This window comes from Bos mutus, chromosome 10 (genome assembly GCF_027580195.1).
Source record: "Bos mutus isolate GX-2022 chromosome 10, NWIPB_WYAK_1.1, whole genome shotgun sequence".
Taxonomy (NCBI): Eukaryota; Metazoa; Chordata; class Mammalia; order Artiodactyla; family Bovidae; genus Bos; species Bos mutus.
This window is the reverse complement of record NC_091626.1, coordinates 60,251,711-60,266,449: the sequence shown is the minus strand read 5'-3', so window position 1 is coordinate 60,266,449 and position 14,739 is coordinate 60,251,711. Positions and strand designations below refer to the sequence as shown.

Below are 14,739 nucleotides of genomic sequence, written 5' to 3'. Positions count from 1 at the left end.
CTGATCAGGGATCGAACCTATACCCCCTGCATTGGAAGGTGAAGTCTTAACCACTGGACCACCAAGCAAGTCCCTCATACATACATTTTTTAAAAGTGATGCTGAGTCTCCTCCCTAAGGGAGGAGAGAAGGTGGGGTCAGAGAGGTGTCTCTTACACATTACATCTTCTCTGGCTTAGAGCACGAATTCCCTGCTATGGATGAAAACCTGGACTGGGGAATAAGTTTTCCTTTCAGTAGGAGTCGCACAGGAGGCAGGAAATGTGGGTGAGTTCCTTGAGCGATACTTCTTGCTCTAAGCAAGGGGGGCTGCTGTGTTCCTAATCCCTGAGACTGGCCTGACGGATGCTGGATAATCCATCTGTTGAGCGTGGCTGGCTGGCAGAGAACCATGCTAGCAGTCAGGGCCAGCTCAGTCTCTTCCTATCCCACTCTGACAGCTTATTTATCTTATTCACCTGGGTAACAGTTGTAGCAAAGTGGAGTGTGGGGTCTCTGCCATTAGAGATGACATTATGCTGGACAGCAGAGCCATCCTGTTGTTTAGTGAAAAGACAATGACCCTGGCCTTGCGCTCAGCCAGAGGGACTTCATCTCTGGTGACCTGGCTGGTGATGACCGGGGCATCTGGGGACTCTGATTTAGCAGGGGGCCGGAAAGAGAAGGTGAGGGGTCAAGCAAGTCTAGGTGGTGTTGGCACACAGGAAAGGGCATGGAGAGTGACAGCCAGCAGGTGTGCAGTTACGTTCTGGGACGAGAAAAATGTTTTAGGATGAGAGAGGGGTGACAGTTCCACAACTTTCAGGATATACTAAAAACCACTGAATTGTGCCCTTTTATAGGGTGAATTTTATGGCTTATGAACTTTATCTTTTTTTACACTTATTTTTAAAAATTTTATTGTAGTATGGTTGATTTATTATCGTGCATTCGTCTCAGGTGTACAGCAAAGTGATTCAGTTATGCATATAATGTGAAGTAGTAATTATCACAAATAACTTCAAATTCAGCAGAAAGGGGGGAGGAGACTTGATTTCCTGACCTCACCTCTTAATATTCTTCCCATCTCACCACAGCCACCTCTTAATTATGTTATTATGTTACCTTATTTTTCATCAAAGGAAAACATCATAAATTCAAAACCATCTGACTGGTTCTGCTTCAGGGTGCCCAGGGACTTGTGGTTCCACTTTTGTTTATAAGCGATGTCATTTAATCCCAGCTCAGGCAAAAACAAAAGCAGTGCGCTAACAGGAAGTCACTGCCAACACCTGTACACAAGAGCACAAACACGAATTACCATAAGAACAGCACGTTTCTGAATCATTGGTGTGATGAGTAAGTGAGAAGAAGCCAAACAGGGTCGCAGTATTGCTGAAGGCCTGAGCTGAGTTATGGCTCCCAAACTGTTGAATTGTAGAGAGGCCTAGGCAAGGGGGGCTGCTGTGTTCCTAATCCCTGAGACTGGCCTGACAGATGCTGAGGAATCCATCTCTTGAGCATGGCTGGCTGGCAGAGAACCGTGCCAGCAGTCAGGGCCAGCTCAGTCTGGCCCTGCAATTAAAATCAGGGGGGGAGGGTCTGCAATTAAAATCAGTAACCCCATATCCTAAACACAAAATGACAGCACCACCTTGATAGGAGAGAGAAAGGAAGCACATTGTGCAGAAGGTGGAAGCTTTGAGGGGAGAAAGTAGTCTTCCCCTGGCTTCCTATAACCACAGTAACACCTTGAATCCAGTGGAGGTGGGAAGCCTTACAACCATCGTCCCTTGACTTACTGGGAAGATCAGCAAAAACTGCTCCTGCTTATGCCACTTCCACCTATAAGATCTAAGGATGTCACATGGCCTTCCTGAGCCTCAATTCCTTCATCTGTATAGTGGGGATAGTAATAGTTCATCCCTGGTAAGGTTGATAGAAGGGTTAAATGGGATACTGCCTGTGTACCCTGCCTGTATACAACTAAGATATTAAAAATATGGTAGCTTTTCTTGGCCAAGAGGTAGTCAGGAAGGTGCTGTGGTCTGATTTAACAGACAGAGGAACTGCAGCCAGAAAGAGTGATTCATGGCCTTCCAGAGACAGAACTGAATAAACTCCTGTTTTATGGCCTAGCCTAACACACTGTCAATGTTATCGTAAAGATAATATATAAAAGAGGTAAGAGAGGCAAAACAGAACATGGAGCCTCCCAGAGTCACTTCCCAGAGAACTCATGTTGCAAACTGTCTCCTGCCTTCTCTTTGTGTGTGTGTGTGTGTGTGTGTGTATGACTGCATCGATTCTTAGTCGCAGCATGCGGGAGCTTGGTGTGGCATATGTGGGATCTTGGTTGCTGCTTGTGGGATCTTTAGTTGTGGCATGTGAACTCTTAGTTTTGGCATGGGGGATCTAGTTCTCTGACTGTGGATTGAACCCAGCCCCCTGGCACTGGGAATGTGGAGTTCTAGCGTCTGGACCACCAGGGAAGTCCCCTGCCTTGTCTTTTGAAATCACATGTCAGATTATGACACAAGTCATGTAAATTCCCCTTTCCTTTCAGGAGAAATTCTGGGCTTGCTGCTGGGACATTTCAGGCCCTTTTGTCAAGGGCCCAATTCAGCTGGCCAGACTTCCCTCCTGCTTCTTCCCTCAGTCAGTTCTTGGAGTTTCCGGGCCATGTGGGTCACCCTACATGTCTTAGCACAAGTCAGAGCCTCTGTTCAGAACACTCTTTCATCTCCAACTCAACCTTGAAGGTCTGTTTCCATTGCTGCTGCCCCAAGAAGCTTCTTCACTCACTGGGCTTCACTTCACTGTGGTTTCATGGGTGACTCGTCATGCACAAGGACTCTGTGTCTGAAATCCCGTGGATGGGATGGGATGGGATGGGATGAAATGAGATGGGATGAGATGAGAGAATCTTACAGTTAAATATCTTAAAGCCGTGGGTCCTGAATCAAGGCTAGCAGTTTGCTGAAGCTGTTGGTTTCAAGCAGGAATATAGAGAAATCTTTCTTTGGTCTGTTGGCCTTTCAGAACTTAGGAAATGTAATAGTCAATTCATTAGAAACATCTCAGTCGTTGGTGATACATACAAGCTAACACTTACTTATAGTTGATTAATACTGGAATTCCAAAATTGAGAGCTCTCTGATTTAACTTGCTCATTAGAATGATAATACTGTTAGGTCTAATTACTGCTGCTGCTGCTAAGTCGTTTCAGTCGTATCCGACTCTGTGCGACCCCATAGACGGCAGCCCACTAGGCTCCTCTGTCCCTGGGATTATCCAGGCAAGAATACTGGAGTGGGTTGCCATTTCCTTCTCCAAAAAATCTAATTACTACCCCCCCGAAATTGCTGTGGGATGATTCTGAACTGTGAGCTCTCTCTGAGTATTATCCTTTTGTATGGTCAGAGTCCTGACTTGTATATTTTAGACTTCATTCAAATTAGAAACTTATATTTACTATTGGGCTGTAAAACATTTTGAGTTCTATATTGGATTGTGAAAGTGCATCCTTATTGCACTTTTGAGACAATCGAGACACTAATTGAGAAATTGGGACACTATTCTCTCTATTGACACAATTGTCTCAATTGGGACACTAATTGAGAAAGTTACTTACTTTCACAGTAAATGCACTTTTTAAATATTATGATCTTCATTATATGAAAGGCATAAATCTTGCCAGATTTCATTTCCCTGGAAAGATATACAAATATTTGGATAGTAAAATGTATCTTTTTAATACAAAGAAAGGAAATTTTTCTTGCTCTTTAGAAAGGAAAACTATTTTTTTTCTATTCTGTTTATTAAATATTTAACCAATTTAAATAAATAACTTAAGGTCTTAAGTGAAACATAGAATTGGAGACACTGAGGTCACAGATCCACCAAAAACCCTTATTTTAATTTTTATACTTAACTAACTAAAATAACAGGAACTATACCATTACTAAACCATTGGTAATATTTTTATACATATTAAGTAATAATTCCTTAGAAATGTTTCAGAATCTGCTTCCCTTGCAGTTTAAGCGAGAAGCTTGTGTGAACATTTATATGCATGCCTAAAGGTATTTTGTTTTCCTTGTCTGATTTTATGACTTGAAACTGGTGGTTCTTGTCATCAGCTCCCACCTTGTCCCCAAAGAAACTCACTTAAATGCATGCCTTAACTCTCCTTCTTCTGAGAAATGGGGGATGTGATTAAAATACCAGGGTTTACTTTCTTTGTCTTGTTTCAGTTTTTAAAATTTTACTTATTTATTATTTTTGGTTGCACTGCGTCTTTGTCACTGCCTCCTGGTTTTCACTAGTGGCTAGCGGGGCCTCCTCTCTGCTTGTGGTGTACAGGCTTCTCATCGTGGTGGCTTCTCTTCTTGCAAAGCATGGGCTCTAGGGTGTGCGGGCTTCAGTGGTTGTGGCATACTGGCTTAGTTGCCCCATGGCACGTGGAATCCTCCCAGAGCAGGGATTGCACCCGTGTCCTCTGCAATGGCTGGCAGATTCTTAACCACTGACCACCAGAGACACCTTGTCGTTTTTAATCTCTCCCCAGGATGCATTGTAAATACCTTTACTCCTGACCTGCTATATGGACTATAATTTTTTTTTCTCTCCCTCCCTTTCCCCCAACCTCAATTATATCCAAAGAAGTGACATCTGATCATCTGGGTGCTGAGGAGGTGTGTAAAGAAACAAATAATGCATGCAAATACCAAAACTTGGCAAAAGAAGAATGTGTCAATAGGGTGTAATTAATTATCTTATTTGGGGAACAAGATATAGATTTCCTAACAAAAGTTCATCCAGTGGGTGAATGAGTGAATAAATTTGTAAAGATAGAAACAGGATGAATAAAGGGCAGGGTGAACTTGGGCTTGAAGAACAAGAATAATGACTGCTTTTATTTGGTTCAGGGCAGGAAGAACTACAAAGGCATGAGCCTGTTTGGGGTAGATGATATCATGTTTACAAGTGACAAAGAGAAAACGCACCTGTTTTTTAACTTTGCCATTCTATCAAGGTTAATGATCAACACAATGCAAAACATGGGGAACAGGAAATGGAAGCCCAAGGTAGGGGAAGAAATGGGGGGAAAAAAAAACACCTGTTTTGAATAAGTTCATATCCTGATTCAGTCAAATTGCAGGTAAATGGACTAGAATGCCTGTCAGTCATCTCTGAGGAATTATGAAAAACAGGAAATATGGAAAGGCTCAAGGTAAGAAAACACTGCTCTAGACCCAGCCAACCCAGGCCAGAGCCCCCATCCCCAGGCCTCTGGCTTTAGCCTTCCAGCCTCAGCTCCCTAGTAAGTGCCTTCTGTGTCCCCCTTCACACCCCAGGCCCCAAGGACCCAGACCTGGGGTGGGAGCTGCCTCCCTCCTGGTGAAAGTCTTGCCACTGCCCAGCTCTCAGGCATGCTGGCCAGGTATGGCTGGGCTCCTGCAGGCCTCTGCCCACCATGGGCCCAGCATCCCCCAAGGCCTGTGGGCCCCCAGGTGCTGCCTGCCTCCCCCAGGGAGCTTCTCAGCCCCATGTTGGCCTGGGACGCTGCCTGGGCAGTCCATGCTGGCCAAGGCCAGCCAGCGGTGCCACCTGCTCCTGTTCCATTGGCCCCAGGCTCTGGCAGCTCCCCACTGACCCCCTGCCTCCACCCTCTGATTGAGCTCTGCATGTTCCACTAACCCATGTAGGTGGCGGGTGGAGGAGCCCGGCTTTGGCTGCCTTGGAGGGCAGAAAACTAAGCTGACCATGGTGGGCCTGCCATGCTTGCCCCAATAAAAGCAATTCCAACCTCAAAAAAAAAAAAGAAAAGAAAGAAAGAAAGAAAACACTGCTCTAATTGTCAAAAAAGGAAAGGAGGTAGAATCAGGACCTAACCTGGCTGCCCAGTGGTTAGGACTTCATCTTTTAATGCAGGGGGTTTGGATTAGATTCTGGGTCAGGGAGCTAAGATCCTACATACCTTTTGGCCAAAAAACCAAAACATAAAACAAAAGCAATATTGTAGTAAATAAAGACTTAAAAAAAAAAAAAGGAAAGAAGGTAGAATCTAGAAGCTCCCTAGGGAATTAAGTGAATGTTTTGTGAATTCTTAGTCAAGCAAGTAGAAATTTACCAAGAGCCAGCAGTGGCTCGCTGTAAATCATACCCAGCGATCTTTTATTTCCCCTTCCAATGGGACTATTGGTCGATCAGATCGGGGGTATGTATGTAGCAGGTATGGTATATCTGGACTGTAAAGAGCCACTAAATTTATAAAATGAAGAAATGCTGATTGAGTTAGGAGAGAGATTAATCTGTGACTTTTTAAAAGACGGAATCTAAAACATTATTGATTGAAGAATGGGTGACAGAATGGAAGAAAGCTTCTAAATACATTCTGAAAAGCTTTGGTCTTTAACAGTCATGTTCAGTGTTCATATCAGCGACTCAGATTCACACTACACATCTTAATCGAATTTGAGATTTATAGAAAGACAAATGATAGTGAATTTGGTGGTAGAATTAGGGCCCAAAATAATTTCAGCAAGGTGGAACAGCTGCCTGATGTCATCAAGGTGGAATGTCATGGATGGAAATGTACAGTCTTGCAATGACTGATGAGTATAGGAGAAGATCTGGGACACCCCTGGTTAAGGCTCCATGCTCCCAAGGCAGGGGGCCTGGGTTCAATGCCTGGTCAGGGAACCAGCTCCCACATGCCACTACTAAGACCTGGCACAGCTAAAAAAAAAAAAAAAAAAAAAAACTGCTTTTGCTTAAAAAAAAAAAAATGAAATACAGGAGAAGACCTATGGGAAAATGAAGTCGTTTTCATAAATCTGGATAAGAAGATCAGGACTAGAAATGCATGAAAACATTGGTGTGGTCTTTCTGATGATGAGGGCTGTCTGGCAGTGAAAAGAGGTGGTACTCTCCCTATCACTGGAGCTATGAGAGCAACCAGGCTGAAGAACCCGCTATAGACAGTGATTTCCTGGACTGAATAAGGGTTGCTGCGTTCAGTGACCTCTAGGGGGCGCCAGGGCCAGGCCCTGTAGACAGGGGTCCTCTCCCAGGTTGGCTAAGCAGGCACCAGCCACAGGGAGGAAGGCAGCAGAGGGGGCTGGAAGGGCAGACTTCCCGGGTTCCAGGCCCTCTCCTCGCTGCATGTTCTGTCCTCCAGCCCACTGTGGGATTGCCCCTTAGTGCCCATGAATTTCAGGGCAGGTGTTTCTGACAGTTTTGGTCACTGTGTATTTCTTGTCCCTGAAGCTGTCTTCTTTAACCATTAGGACACCGGTGGAGTTGGGACCAGAGCAAAAGTGAGCGGGAGCAGGAGGTCATGAGACAGTTGGGGCCACCATATGGGCAGAGTGCATGGGATGCACAGGTGGTCTGTTGGCCTAAGGGACCAATATGGGGCAGCCATCGGCAGAGGGGATGGCTGACCACGAGCTGACAGAGCCTGATCTGTGTTAACGTGTGAGGGTGACAGTAATGGAAAGAATGAGACAGGAGGGAATTGCGAGGTAATTACTCCTTGACAGCCAGATAAGGAAAATGAGATAATCCGCAGCAGTGGGGACAGTGATGAGTGCTTATGAGCTTTAAAGGCAGAAAGCCTCAGGGTTGAATCTTGGCTCTGCCCCTAGTCAACTGTGTGTCATTTAACCCCTTGAGCCTCTCTTTCCTCTCTAGTCTGAAGGGCACAGTATACCAGCTCTCGTGTTGTCAGAAAGAATAATGGAGTCTCAGGCCTGATTGAAAGCATGTGCCTAGCATGGAGGGAGTCTTTTGGTCTTGTTTTGTTTTCTGGCCTTGTCCTACAGCATGTGGGATCTTAGTTCCCCAACCAGGGATCAAACCCGTGCCCCCTGCAAAGGAAGCGTGGAGTCTTAACCACTGGGCCACCAGGGAAATCCACAGAGGGAATCTGGAAAGGAAGTTCATCTGGGCTCTTCTCCTTTCCCTGGCTTCTATGTTCTCCTTTTTTCTTTTTCATTTATTTTCTCAACTGTGGTAGACTGGCCAAAGCCAGTGCGCTATTTCTAAGCAGGGTTGGGGCAAACACTCCCATAAGAAACCTGACAAGGACGGTGGGTGGGTCCAGGGTTGACAGCTCCATGGCTGGCGGATCAAGGCCACTAGTTGTCCTTCCAGGGCCATTAATTTAATAGAATATCTCCTTGTGCAAGAGATGAAATATCATCTCCAGAAAAATGGTGGTTGTACCAAACAAGCCCCCTACCCCTCTAGAAAGCTGCCTGGAGCTCCAGGGGTGTTAGTGCAAATGAGATTGGTCTGTGTTTCCTATTCACATGGGCTTCCCAGGTGGCACAGTGGTAAAGAATCTGCTTGCCAATACATGAGACACAAGTTTGATCCCTGGAGTAGGAAAGGTCCCCTGCAGTAGGAAGTGGCAACCCACTCTGGTATTCTTGCCTGGAGAATCCCATGGACAGAGGAGCCTGGTGGGCTACAGTCCATGGAGTCACAAAGATTTGCGTGTGACTGAGTGAGCACACACATATGCACATGGCAAGTCATGCTTAGACACTAACCATCTTCCTTGTGGCAGCAACCATTTAGGCCAAATTTCTTGCCCTTCCATGTCCTCTCTCTTCTCAGACTATCCCCATATTCCTTGCCCAGTGGACAGCAGTGCAACTACTCTGCTTTCCTCTACTCATGAACATTCTCTGTTCATATTGAGTTGGCCACAAGGTTTGTTACATAAGATGTTATGGAAAACCCAAACAAACCTTTAGGCCAACTCAATATTTTGAGGAGTATCTTGGGAAAAAATACACCCATGTTTTGAAGAAACAAAACCTTAAATCCAAATGGATGCATGGGAGTCAACCTTCGCAGTGTGAGAAAACACATCACAACAACACTGGTTATGTGCTGCAATTAGTGATGGAGAGCTTCCTTTACACTCCATACAAGCCTTATGTCTTCCATTTTCGGGGCACTCACAGGGCCAGACACTTGTACATAAAGTCATAAAATTGCCCCCTGCAAAATGAGAAGGGTGTGGCAAGCTATTTAGAAACAATGGAGAAAAGCAAAGAAAGAAACTAACGAGATTCTAGGCACTTTGCAGGTTTCTGGGGACCAGAGCATAGTCACTCTAGCCCTGGGGAGCACTAGTCAGCCTGACCCTGAGTGTCTGATGGTGAGCCTGGGTCCTGGCTGAGGGCAGGCCTTGAAGAGCTGGTGGGTGGGTATAGGTATATCATGTGCCATTGTTTGACCACCTTCTCTACAAGTCACAGACTTGACTATTGGCACGTCAGTTGTTAGATGGTTTTTATTGTTGTTTTTTAACACACATTTCTCCAGTGATTTTTTTTTTCTTTTAAAGAATGGATTTTGGAGAGAAAAAAAATTGGGGGCAGAGATGTATAGGGTAGAAAATATTGATTAAATGGAAATGTAAGCTGTCTTGCTAACTGTTTTATAACTACAACAAACTAGTACAGAGAATGCCCTGTACAAGACAATAAAATTTCAAAGATCGAGCCATTCTCTTAGGCAGAACTGAAGATTTCGGTCTTGGGTATTTGGAATTTAGCCTGCAGTCCTTGTGTTCGGATGGATAACAGGGTGCGTGGGGCACAGTCCATGCTCTGATTTGAACAGAAGAAGGGCCACTTGGCACAGGTAGCAATAGATGAAGCGTGGGTTTCTTGTGTCATGTAATTACAGTTGTTCCTCCCCATGATGCAGCGTCAGGTGGGGCTGGACTTACTGTCAAACCCCTTGACATCATACTTCTTCCTCTAACCTGGCAACAGGAGCTCAGTGACCCTCCTACCCACATGTCTCCTTAAATTGTTAAAAATGTATCTCTTTAGAGAAGGAACTCTAGCTCTCCCAAGTATTTCCTATCTCCTCACTAGCTCAGCTTCCTGAGAGAAACCCCACTTTCCTTCCAACACAGTCTCTGTTGGTTTGGGTTTTTTTTTTTATGTTTATTTATTTGGCTGCATTGGGTCTTATTTATAGGATGCAGAATTTTTAGTTGCAAATGTAGGATCTAGTTCCCTGACCAGGGATCAAACCTGGGCCCCCTGCATTGGGAACGCAGAGTCTTAGCCACTGGACCACCAGGGAAGTCCGTATAGTCCCTGCTTTTTGCTGAGCTAGTTGGAGAAGATTTCTGTTCTTTTTGCCTAAAGGAAAAGGCGTCTGAACAAAGAGGATGGTGCACAGTTGCTTCCTCAGCCTGGGGCAGCAAAAAGATGCCTGTGGGTAGGAGGGGGAAATTGACTTCACTGAAGCAGCACTAAAAACCCTTTGAAATAGCTGAGGTGTGGACAGAGGTAGAATTTGTTAATGCCAAGTTTGATCATCATTCCTTTGTTCCATGACTAGAAAATGTGGGTTGACCCTTTAACCACAGGGTTCCATAACTATCATTGGAAATGCTTTTCATCTTGTTTTCCTGTTTACCACACCTCAGCTCAGCAGAGAGAAAACAGCCTATCAGTGACATTCATATTAACGTAGGTCAAAGAGACATGTGAGTAATGTTTGGCTCTAGGAAAGAATGTACAATAATGATGAGAGGGATGTGAGTAAATTATTCTGACAGTGACTCAGTCATTCCGCTGCCCCACATGAATCATTTGTAGAGGCCAAACAAGTATTAATACAGAGACATGTCCCAAACACAGGGACAGATTTGACATTCTGTAATAGCTCTCTTTGTCACTGATGGTCCAAAACAGATGAGTTTTGGAACATGTAATTTTATTGCTGAAATCAATCAAGGCTGGCCTCAAGCCAGGGCTTAGAATAGCTGTTGCAACTGTCTGGCAGATGGAGAGATGGTTGCCTCAGGCCTCTTGGGCTTGCCCTTCTGTTGGCCCAGACTCAAACCTGGTCCCCAACCCTCTATCTTCCATCCCAGACCATGGATGCTGAATCCCTTCCCCACATCACTGAGGGTCACAGCTCAGACTCAGCGTCACCACATGTTGGTGTGATGTAGCTTGGCCTCTCTTTCTCAGAAAGTAAACCAAACCAAACAAACCATTATTTTTCCATGGCCCACAGCACAGTCTGAGTCATAAAGGCCACCAGTCATTTTGAGAATTTTCTCCCTCCTTTGGGAAAGGATTTCAGGCTTGGCTATGTGCTGACATCTGTCACTGCCCTTATTGTGGGGCACTAGGAACCTCCTGGAACTCTGGTGTCTTGTTAAGAGCACTGACCAAGGAGGCTGAAGTTAAAGGTTCTCATTGTAGTGGTGCCATGAATGGGCTGTGTGAGCCGGGCAGGACTCCACATTTCTCTGGGCCTTATTCCTCCAACTATATTGGGCTCAATTTAGGCAGGGATCGGGGTCCTGCAGAGATGCTTCAATTCAGTTCAGTCGCTCAGTCGTGTCCGATTCTTTGTGACCCCATGAACCGCAGCACACCAAGCCTCCCTGTCCATCACCAGCTCCTGGAGTTTACCCAAATTCATGTCCATTGAGTCGGTGATGCCATCCAACCATCTCATCTTCCGTCATCCCCTTCTCCTCCTGCCCTCAATCTTTCCCAGCATCAGGGTCTTTTCAAATGAGTCAGCTCTTCGCATCAGGTGGCCAAAGTATTGGAGTTTCAGCTTCAACATCAGTCCTTCCAATGGACACCCGGGACTGATTTCCTTTAGGATGGACTGGTTGGATCTCCTTGCAGTCCAAGGGACTCTCAAGAGTCTTCTCCAACACCATGGTTCAAAAGCATCGATTCCTCAGCACTCAGCTTTCTTCACAGTCCAACTCTCACATCCATACAGGACTACTGGAAAAACCATAGCCTTGACTAGATGGACCTTTGTTGGCAAAGTAATGTCTCTGCTTTTTAATATGCTGTCTAGGTTGGTCATAACTTTCCTTCCAAGGAGTAAGCGTCTTTTGATTTCCTGGCTGCAGTCACCATCTGCAGTGATTTTGGAGCCCAAAAAAATAAAGTCAGTCACTGTTTCCCCATCTATTTCCCATGAAGTGATGGGACCAGATGCCATGATCTTCGTTTTCTGAATGTTGAGCTTTAAGCCAACTTTTTCACTCTCTTCTTTCACTTTCATCAAGAGGCTTTTTAGTTCTTTTTCACTTTCTGCCATAAGGGTGGTGTCATCTGCATGTCTGAGGTTATTGATATTTCTCCCAGCAATCTTGATTCCAGCTTGTGTTTCTTCCAGTCCAGCGCTTCTCATGATGTACTCTGCATATAAGTTAAATAAGCAGGGTGACAATATACAGCCTTGACGTACTCCTTTTCCTATTTGGAACCAGTCTGTTGTTCCATGTCCAGTTCTCACTGTTGCTTCCTGACCTGCATACAGGTTTCTCAAGAGGCAGGTCAGGTGGTCTGGTATTTCCATCTCTTGAAGGATTTTCCACAGTTTATTGTGATCCACATAGTCAAAGGCTTTGGAATAGTCAATAAAGCAGAAATAGACGTTTTTCTGGAACTCTCTTGCTTTTTCAATGATTCAGGGACTCTGCAAACTCTTGAGTCAAATTTCATTAAAATATGAAAGTGGCTTTAAACAAGAATAAAAGACAGAATGATCAAACAGATCCAGTGTAATTTTAACCATAGGAGATATGAGCATATGAATATATATTTACATGTGAACTTTTTTTGTAGCCCTGGGAAAAATCTTGTCGAAACATCTCAGCCATGCATATATTGAAATCTCTTGTAGATGTGTATTGATCTGGAAGCTTGTCACTCCTTGCTGGTCTTGTGTGAAGGTCAAGGCTGTGCATGTGTCTTAGCACAGCTGTGTGGACCTCACTGGATTGAAGGCTGGGCCAAGTGCAAATGCATCATTACAGAGTTATTCTCTGTGAATTTATGAACATGAAAAATTATGTTATAGATAATAAGCAACGATTGTCCATTCTTGGTGCTGATGGATATATATACACATATATATAGATATAGATATATACACACACACACATGGATATATACATATACATATATATATCTTCAAGCTTTCAGTTTAGTTCAGTTCAGTCGCTCAGTCGTGTCCGACTCTTTGTGACCCCATGAACTGCAGCACGCCAGGCTTCCCTGTCCATCACCAACTCCCGGAGTTTACTCAAACTCATGTCCATCGAGCCAGTGATGCCATCCAACTATCTCACCCTCTGTTGTCCCCTTCTATTCCTGCCTTTAATCTTTCCCAGCATTAGGGTTTTTCCAGTAAGTCAGTTCTTCACATCATGTGGCCAAAGTATTGAAGCTTCAGCTTCAGCATCAGTCCTTCCAACGAATATTCAGGACTGATTTCCTTTAGGATTGACTGGTTTGATCTCCTTGCAGTCCAAGGGACTCTCAGAAGTCTTCTCAAGGGTCTATTGAACACCACAGTTCAAAAGCATCAATTGTTTGGCGCTCAGCTTCATTTATGGTGCAACTCTCACATCCATACATAACTACTGGAATAACTATAGCTTTAACTAGATGGACCTATACAAGCTTTAGGGATGTTTTTCTCAAAGTGTCTCCCAAGACTGACAGAAGAGCTGTTAAAAGACTGGGACCATTAACAACATGCAGCCCAGTTTCCTAGATCCTGAACAACTCAAACAACAAGTTATTGAAGATGATAGAAAATGTAACTGTCATCTAATGTCCTAATTTCAACACAATCTTCTTGTTCATACATTTTTGGGTTATAATGAGCAAAGGTTATACAATTGCACTGAAAATTTTTATATTGATGAAATAGGATATGTTCCTGTTTTATAAATATCAGGATCCAGGGTAAGATTTCGTTTGAAAGAAGAGAGATAGTTCCTTCTAGAAATGTCTGCACTCTCCTGGGGGGATGATCCTTCCTACCTTACACTGCCCTTCCAACCAAGGCCACCCCATAAGAGGAGGACACCTATCTGGTGTGATTGAGGCCACCAGAAAAGTCCTTGCTATTTATGTGGTTTTCTTTACCAAGAGGTAAAGCCCCTTTTTTCCCTGGTGAGGCTGAATAGTTATCATGGCATGCTTCTGGATTGAATGTTCAGAGAAGTAGAAATTCATATGAGGTGGCAAAGCTTGACATCAGAGCCTTTCCAGAGAGCAGATTTTGGCTGCTGTGGCAGCTCCCAGGTACATAAAGGAGGTAAAAGGGGGAAATGGAAGCTGGAGTTTTTGGATTTCCTCAATGGTTTTGGCAAGAGAATTTTTGTTCTAACTCTAGAGAAAATAATTTGCTGATGATTGGGGTGGGAAGGCTCAGTATTTATAACATACCAACTATGAGCTCATAGTCGTAGGGGACATTCTTACCTTTGATGTCTTAATCCTTACAACTACTTTGCAGGGTAGTTACTATTACTTCCAAATAATAGGTAAGGTAATTGAGATGTCAAGAGACTAAATACTTTGCTCCCAGCAGTCTGCCTGGTAAAAGGCAAGACAGGATTGAAAAGCCTGGTCTTTCCTTCACATTCCACATCAGGGTAGAGGATCGAGCCTGTAGCCCTTTTTCCCTTTGCTGGAACTAGGAGGGGAATGTGCTTCCATGACATTGGAGGTTTGTGAATGCAGCCAAGATGATAGCCACCAGATGAAGCTGGAGGATGCACTGTGGGAATGAGCATGTTGGCACTGGGGTTTGACCTTTGCAGGGAATCTCACGGCAGTCTGAGTTGAGTCATTCCTCCTGGTTTCAGCTGGAAGACGTGCAGATGAAGCTCCTAGCAAGGAAGAATTGAGGGGAAAAACAAGATGAATGAGAACCTCT

The 14,739-nt window shown here is 44.4% G+C and overlaps 2 non-coding genes across 2 annotated transcripts; one reads left to right on the top strand and one right to left on the bottom strand.

Annotated features, from left to right (window-relative positions):
- Positions 1-2,930: 2,930 nt before the first annotated feature.
- On the top strand, positions 2,931-3,060 carry LOC138989624 (small nucleolar RNA SNORA2/SNORA34 family). Its single transcript, XR_011465881.1, has one exon. It is a non-coding gene; the product is annotated as a small nucleolar RNA SNORA2/SNORA34 family (small nucleolar RNA).
- A 6,968-nt stretch (positions 3,061-10,028) lies between these two features.
- Positions 10,029-10,101, bottom strand: TRNAG-CCC (transfer RNA glycine (anticodon CCC)). The gene has a single exon. It is a non-coding gene; the product is annotated as a tRNA-Gly (tRNA).
- Positions 10,102-14,739: the final 4,638 nt, after the last annotated feature.